Source organism: Myotis brandtii, unplaced genomic scaffold (assembly GCF_000412655.1).
Source record: "Myotis brandtii unplaced genomic scaffold, ASM41265v1 scaffold1841, whole genome shotgun sequence".
Lineage (NCBI taxonomy): Eukaryota > Metazoa > Chordata > Mammalia > Chiroptera > Vespertilionidae > Myotis > Myotis brandtii.
The window spans coordinates 380,890-389,572 of NW_005356841.1; the positions used below are offsets into that span (position 1 = coordinate 380,890).

Below are 8,683 nucleotides of genomic sequence, written 5' to 3' on the forward strand. Positions count from 1 at the left end.
CTCCTCTGGTGGGTGCTGTTCACAGCTGTGGTGGCTCCTCTGGCTGGTCGGGGGAGGCTTCACACACAGCTGCTGTTCCTCAGACTGAGGGTGTGCTGATCACGGGGCTGCTGTTCCTTGAATGGGTGTGGGCTACACAAGCGGCTGCTACTCCTGAACTGGGGCGGACTGCTCACGTGGCTGCTGTTCCTTGAATGGGGGCTGGCTGCACGCTGCTGTTGTTCCTCTGATGTGGTGGGCTGCTTGTGGGGCTACTGCTCCTTGTACTTGGACAGGTTGATTGCAAGTCTGCTGCTCCTCGGACGGGGGTGGGCTGCTTTTGCAGCTGCTGCTCTTTGGACGGGAGTGAGCTGCATGCGTGGCTGTTGTTCCTCTGAGGAGGACGGGCCACTCACCCAGCTGCTGCTCGTCGGACAGGTGCAGGCTGTGTGTGGCTCTGCTCCTCGGACGGTGTGTGCTGCACAGGGCTGCCGCTCCTCAGATGTGGGCGGTCTGCTCCTGTGGCTGCTGCTCCTAGGACCGGGGTGGGCTGCTGCTGCTCCTCGAATGGGGATGGGCTGTTCGCAGAACTGCTGCTCCTTAGATGGGGGCGGGCTGCTCACACAGCTGCTGTTCCTTGGATTGGGCAGGCTGCTCGTGCGGCTGCTGCTGCTTGGATGAGGGCAAGATGCTTGCACAGCTGCTGCTCCTCGGACTAGTGCAGGGTGTGGGCTGTGCACAGCTGCTGCTCCTCACATGGGGGCGGGCTGCTCAGGGCTGCTGCTTCCTCAGACGTAGGTAGACTGCTCATGCGGCTGCTGCTCCTCAGACAGGACGAACTGCTCACATGGTTGCTGCTCCTCAGATGGGGAAGCGGGCCGTTCACACAGCTGCTGCTCCTTGGACAGGGGCAGGCCACATGAGGCTGCTGATCTTAGGCCTGAGGCAGGCTGCTCACAAGGCTGATGCTCCTTGGACAAGAGCGTGCTGCTCACGTGTCTGCTGCTAACGTGGTATGAAAAAATATTGTGAAAAGAAGTAGGAAATAAAGCAACAAACAGAAAAAGGGAAAACAAATAAAAGAGCAACAAAAAAAAAGCTAACTAAATAATAATAAAATAATAAAATGAAAAATTGAAATGTCATTCCTTTGGCTGGCTTAAGATCCCAGTTTTCTGGAATGTCTGTGATTTTTTTTCCGTTCTTTTTGGCGTTCTGTTTTAGGGACTTCTATTATGTGTGTGGCTCTCCTTTGTCTCTTTAATATCTGTCACTCCTTCTTGAATCTTATCTCTTTCTTAATTTCTTTTTATTTTTAGATTTTTCCTACTTTCCTGAGGCATTATCTGCTCTGTTAGTTCACTCTTATATTGCTCCTCACTGTGCTCCTCATTCAGTGATATTTTTCCTTTTACTTCTCAGTCTTTCCTAAGTTGGTCACCTCTTTTTGGAGTTCATAATTCTGATTTTTATTGTTGTTCTATGTCTTGCATCATTTTCCCAATGCCTCTTAGCTCATTTTGAAATAAAAGATTATAAGATTTGATATGCTCTTGACATGGTTTCTTTGTCTGTAAGAATGCTATTCAATTACTTTTACATTTTTACTAAAAATAAAAAATTATATTTGACCTTAATACTTTTCTGTTGCTCATTTTTACACAAAATTAGTATTACTGAACTTGTTTCAAGGTGGCTTTTCTAACTTCATGGCGATCCCACTTCTGTTATTTTCACAGTATATATATATCAGTAGATATATAGATATAAGTATAGGTATAGGTATAGATAGAGATAGAGATAGAGAAAGAGAAAGAGATAGAGGTAGAGATAGATGATGTAGATTATAGATAGATATGTAGATAGATATAAAGATAGAGATGGAGATGGAGATGGAGATGGAGATGGAGATGGAGATGGAGATGGAGATGGAGATGGAGATGGAGATGGAGATGGAGATGGAGATGGAGATGGAGATGGAGATGGAGATGGAGATGGAGATGGAGATGGAGATGGAGATGGAGATGGAGATGGAGATGGAGATGGAGATGGAGATGGAGATGGAGATGGAGATGGAGATGGAGATGGAGATGGAGATGGAGATGGAGATGGAGATGGAGATGGAGATGGAGATGGAGATGGAGATGGAGATGGAGATGGAGATGGAGATGGAGATGGAGATGGAGATGGAGATGGAGATGGAGATGGAGATGGAGATGGAGATGGAGATGGAGATGGAGATGGAGATGGAGATGGAGATGGAGATGGAGATGGAGATGGAGATGGAGATGGAGATGGAGATGGAGATGGAGATGGAGATGGAGATGGAGATGGAGATGGAGATGGAGATGGAGATGGAGATGGAGATGGAGATGGAGATGGAGATGGAGATGGAGATGGAGATGGAGATGGAGATGGAGATGGAGATGGAGATGGAGATGGAGATGGAGATGGAGATGGAGATGGAGATGGAGATGGAGATGGAGATGGAGATGGAGATGGAGATGGAGATGGAGATGGAGATGGAGATGGAGATGGAGATGGAGATGGAGATGGAGATGGAGATGGAGATGGAGATGGAGATGGAGATGGAGATGGAGATGGAGATGGAGATGGAGATGGAGATGGAGATGGAGATGGAGATGGAGATGGAGATGGAGATGGAGATGGAGATGGAGATGGAGATGGAGATGGAGATGGAGATGGAGATGGAGATGGAGATGGAGATGGAGATGGAGATGGAGATGGAGATGGAGATGGAGATGGAGATGGAGATGGAGATGGAGATGGAGATGGAGATGGAGATGGAGATGGAGATGGAGATTAGATGCTTACTTAGGTTTCCCAGCTCTGTTCCCCTACCCCACCTTTACCTTTCTTCACTATCTCTTGTCTCTCTTGTCCCTATCCTGCTCAATTTTTTAAAATATATTTTATTAATTTTTTACACAGAGGAATGGAGAGGAATAGAGTTAGAAACATCGATGAGAGAGAAACATCACATCGATCAGCTGCCTCCTGCACACTCCCTACTGGGGATGTGCCCACAACCAAGGTACATGCCCCTGACCAGAATCAAACCTGGGACCCTCGAGTCCATAGGCTGACGCTCTATCCACTGAGTCAAAACGGTCAGGGCTGTCCTGCTCAATTTTGATTCCACTTTCAGAGGTTTCTCCTGGAAAGGAGCTCTGATAGTTTTGTGTAAGAGTTTTATGCTGGGCCCTAACTGATTTGGCTCAGTGGATGAAGCGTCAACCTGTGGACTGAAGGGTCCCGGGTTCGATTCTGGTCAAGGGCATGTACCTTGGTAGCAGGCACATCCCCGGTAGGGGGTGTGCAGGAGGCGGCTGATCAATGTTTCTAACTCTCTATCCCTCTCCCTTCCTCTCTGTAAAAAATCAATAAAATATATATTTTTTAAAAAAACAGAGTTTTATGCTGTAGGAGAGAGAGCCAGGCCAGGCAGCCAGAATCTGCCCCCATAACTTGTTCTGGAGAATGTCACTGCCATCCCACCTCATTCTGGCCCTTAAAATCCTCCCTGGCTCATGCATGGAAAAATACACGTTGTTTAATTCATTTAGCACAACACAAGTAGCCTGGATTGTTAAGTATGATTTTATGAAAGGAGAATACAAAGTGAGCTTTAAAAAAAAAAGCAGTATTCAAACAGTTTAACTAGCAGAATCCTGACCCTACCAGGAGCACTCACTGCCAGGGCTCACAGGCTGTCCCTGCTCCCTGCTGCCTCACAAGACTGCTGCTGAAACAACTGGCAGAAGTCTGGGTTCTGACCCTTCCGGTTCCCCAGAGAACTCCAGAGAACTGTGTTCATTCCAAAGAACACTCTTCCATACCACGATCCAAAAAATTATCAATGACAGAACCAAGTGCTGCCTTCCATAAACTCATGAGATCTAGGATCAGCGAGTCACTTCTAGTTTCTGTATGACAGTCAGCTAGACAGCTGGGGAGGGGTGGTGGGCCACAGGGGTGGGATGGAGGAGGGGCAGAGAGTGTGCCAGACCCTGAGACTCAGTGTCAGAACCAGTAGGGCCCTGAGGATCAACCACTGCCCAGGGAATTGCCTCAGCCTTCAGGGAGACCCTGTTCCCTCTCCCAAGGCCCTCCTCATATATGCAAACCAAATTACATCATTCTTATGATAGAATAACTTATGACAAAAACAACGGCTCCAGACTTCCTGCCCTCCAAAGTAATGGCCTGATTTATCCAAGTATACATGGTTTTGTGCTGAAGACAACAGTTCAGTGAGTTTCAGGTAATGTCGAAAGAAAGAAAATTTGGGTGATATCAAAAGAAAACTCAGAGGCAAATTTGAACATTTAAAAGAAAGTATTTTTATTTCCACTGTCTGCAGGGAATGCCTGTAGAAGAACTGGGCTCTCTGAATAAGACACACAGAAGGTAAAGGACAATAGCAAAATCACAGTTGGTCTGTTCCTTTTTATTGGTAGAAAAAGAGCAGTTCCTCACATGACTGTCATATCAGCAAAGGTCATTATATCATCTGCAGCCATTGGTATTGTAATGTCAAAGGTACGTTTCTTTTCACTGAGGAGTCAGCAACTCACAGTACAAAGGGTCAGGACAAAGGGGTGATGCTTGACTGAGCTGTGGTTTATCACAGAAGACAAGATTCTCTGGCTAAGGTGGTATGTGATGTGCACACTTGGTCAAACATGGTTGTCAGGCCCTGGCAGGTGTGATCGGTTGAGCATCATCCCATGCACCAAAATGTTGCCGGTTTGATTCCCAGTAAGGGCACATGCACAGGTTGCAGGTTCACTCCCTGGTCAAGGTTCTTGCAAGAGGCGATCATTCAATGTTTCTTTCTCACCTCTGACATCGATGTTTTTCTCACGCCCTCTCTCCCTTTCAATTCGTCTCTCTCACTCTCTCAGACAGTGGTTCTCAACCTGTGGGTCGTGACCCCTTTGGCGGTCGAACGACCCTTTCACAGGGGTCGCCTAAGACCATCGAAAAACACATATATAATTACATATTGTTTTTGTGATTAATCACTATGTTCAATTTGTAACAATGAAAATACATCCTGCATATCAGATATTTACATTGCAATTCATAACAGTAGCAACATTACAGTTATGAAGTAGCAACGAAAATAATTTTATGGTTGGGTGACAACATGAGGAACTGTTTAAAGGGCCAGAACGTTGAGAACCACTGCTCTAAGACCAAAACATTTTTTAAGTAGTTGTCAGATTTTTTTCTCAGTAGAGGTAGACAGGTTTCCCTGAGTGGTAGGAGTCAAACAGAATTAAACTATTTAAACTAATCAGTGACCAGAGCAATGCCTGGGACATGGTATGCACTCAATAAACATTTATTGAGAACAGATGAAGAATACGGTTAGATAAATGGATAAGGGGTACCAAGGTAAAGAGAATGGCAGAGGAGAGATAAGGCCCTAAGGAGCGGAGATGGTATGAAGGTCCCTGTGGTAGTGAGTACTAATGATATTTGGGACATGAATGATTAGTATTCACTATTAACTTGTTTTTGTTCTGGAATTTAACCCAAATTTTCAGCAAAGACAAAAGCCTTATGTCGGTGGTACTCAGAGAAATTCAGATAAAGGGGCTGTGTCACACATTTGTGGAGATTCAGGGCACAGAGGAGAGCTCAAGGAATCAAAACATAAATTGATACTGACAGCTTTAGCAGGCAGAGGAAATCACAAGAAAAAATTATCAAAAGGGAAGAAGCACCTGGGAATACACACACACAAGGGAGTTGGAGTTCTCCCAGGGGTAGGGGTGTCAAGTCAGTTTGTTGGGTATAAAAATAAGTATTTGAGAATCAGATAGAGCTAGAAACTTCCTTCCCTCTGCCCACATTGAGAAAGTTGAGCTACAAGTGCATGGAACAGAGAATACATGATACAGCAAGAATTACACATTTGCAGTATAAGGCAGAGTCTAAGGGAAGGAATGACTCTCGCCCTCTCCTTTACACCCTCAACCTGGTTCATCTGCTTCCCTTCTCTCTGCCAGTCTGTTGGATATACTAGTTACTAGTATATATATATTAACTAGTAGATGGAATGACTTCTGCCTAAGACCCTCCCCCTTTAGTGTCTCTAGGTCTCTAAGGAGGTTAAATGTTCCCACTCACCCAGAAGCCTCCTTCCTTGTCATTAACTCAGAACAGGAAGCAGGGAAGAGGTTGAAATTCTACCCAGGAGAGAACCAGAGGACCAGAGGGAGCCAGGACATGTGCCCAATTCGGGGTATTTTAGGACAGTGGCCTCCCAGATTTCTTAGAATCTCAGCAAAGAACAGGACCAGCTGCCTCCTGCAACCCTCACTGGAAACTCCTTTCCTCAACCTCCAGATTCACATGAATTAGCAAGAACATAAAATTCTTTCTTGTCCCAGTACTCTCCATGAAGAAATTGGCTCTCCGTGCAGCCAGGCCTGGCTGCCAGCACCTCTGGAAATTTAGGGGTTGTTACAAGGGTTGGAGGTCAACTGGGACCCCTTCAGTACTTTAGAACTGGCTCTGATTATCCAGAATCAGGGACTGGTCCGGCAACCAAGAACACTTCTCTTTCCTGGGGTTGAAATTGCCATTGTGACTTATCTTAACTTTCTATCAATTGCCCCACTCATCTCTTTTATTTCCTTATTTTAAGGGTCCCCAAAGTCAATTCCACTCCATTCATATGCCCCAATTCTGCATTCAAACTTACACTAACAAGTCCCCAACACTGAAAGCCCTCACTTCCATCTCCTTACCACGGGCCTCTTGGTCTAAGAAGTCTCCTCAGGCTAATTCCCTCCCCTGCAACTTACTGAGGTCTGAAACTCCTCGACTCCCCAGCCCATCAGGATAAAGGAATTTAGAATGTACAGTACTGAGTGTTCCAAAGACCTGGCTAACACCCAGCTTGATGGTAATAAAGAGAGAACACATTTATCTCGAATAAACTAGAACTTCTCCATCAGAACAAGCACCACATTCTTCAAACTAGTCACCCTGTGAAGCCATAAATCATCCCAAACGATGTCCAATGCTCCAAATTGTCTCCCCTTTCAAACTGATTTTTAGAACCAGTTCAGAAGCTGGATAAGAAAGGGAGCCTTGTGAAGAAGTAACAAAGTGAGCTTTTCAGCCCACGCCTCTCTCCACTTTATTCCTCACCCTTGGATCTTAATGATAATTGACCACTTTCACCTTTCAGAGGTACATGGTGTCCCTTTGACATTATTTCAAGCCTGGGGCATTGACTCTGAGGACATCTTCCTGGCAGGAACAAATAAACTTCAGCTGCTTTACCTTCTGGCCATACCTAGTGCACTTGACCAAACTTCTACCAGCTCAGGGAAACAATTCACTACTACTGTGCCCATGGGTGCTTGCAGAAGACCAGTGAAGTCAGGGTGAGGGCTACGCCCTCCATCTTACCCCAGATCCTTCATTTTTGGGCAGCAGACTTAGCCATGTGCTCAGCAAGGAGCTTCCTCCCGGAAGCCCAAGCCTCTGCTAGCCACACCTGGGATTTCTTTAAACTAACCAATGATAATCAAGGGAAGTGTGCACCATAGATACAACCACATCCTGTGTAACAAGACACCGACTTGCGCCCAGCCAATCGGCAGTGCCCACAGTCCTCTCTCCTCCCCTTACTCCACTCCCCTATAAAACCCCTCTTCCCACAGGGCTAGCTCTCTCTGACGCTTGCCACTGTGTCGGTGAGTGTGGTCGGGGAGCCGAGCTAGCTCGAATAAAGACTCTTTGCTTTTGCATCGGACTCAGCTGGCTCCTTGGTGGTCTTTTGGGGATCCTGAAATCTGGGCATAACATTTGGGGGCTCGCCGGGATCGCCAAGACCCTCGAGGGACCCCCGATCCAGAGAGTCTGACTGGCCGTGGTAGGTGTCTGTGTGTTGTGTATTCTGTTCTGTGTGTTATATGTTCTGTCCTGTGTGAGCTCACTTCTGAAATTCTGTAGTGCCCGAAGCAGTCTAGGTGGACGCACTGCTGAAGGACCATGGGCAGGGAGAGTTGGAAGACGTTCTGCTCTTCAGGACGGATGTGTATTCCCCTCACGAGGGACGTGTATCCCCCTCACTTCACGAGGGACGTGTATTCCCCTCACAGAGGGACGTGTATCCCCCTCCAGGATCTGAGACGAGGTGGGTCGCTCCCGCTGGTTGGCGTAAGGCCATTGTCTAGCTTTCGGTTTTGCTTCCGTGGAGTCGCAAGGTTGTTTTGGTTTTGCATCCATGGAGTTGGAAGACTGTACTCTTGGGCCCTTTAGTTGTCTGTGTTTGTGTTTTTTTCTGTGGACTTACTGGACGGACATTATGGGACAGACTCAAACTACTCCTTTAAGCATTATGGTCGTTTTAAAGTCAAGGGCTGGGCCAAACCTGCTTGCCAGCCTCAGGTGTGGTTTTCCAGGGCCACTGCGGTGAGCCTTGAAGCCTAGGGCGCGGGCCGGGGTGGAGCTGCCGCAAGTGCAGATCTTAGTGGTAGTAGCAAATAATTCAAAGTCCTTCTTGTAATTGAAAAGTTTTACAAAATTTAAAAATGCGTCTGGGATTTCTGTGCATGTGTAAAGAGAAAAGTGGCTTGAAACTAATGCGAGCATTGTCCGATTTTGGATTAGATACAGTTTTGAGCTGGAATCTCTTTACAAATGTACAAAATAA

The 8,683-nt window shown here is 46.5% G+C and overlaps 1 long non-coding RNA gene across 1 annotated transcript in view; it reads left to right on the forward strand.

Annotated features, from left to right (window-relative positions):
* The window catches only part of LOC106725723, an 11,985-nt gene extending 3,463 nt beyond the window's left edge, over positions 1-8,522 (forward strand). The window contains exons 2-3 of the long non-coding RNA XR_001361647.1: positions 3,312-3,314; positions 8,433-8,522. This is a non-coding gene — a long non-coding RNA (uncharacterized LOC106725723). The remainder of the gene's footprint in view (positions 1-3,311; positions 3,315-8,432) is intronic.
* Positions 8,523-8,683: the final 161 nt, after the last annotated feature.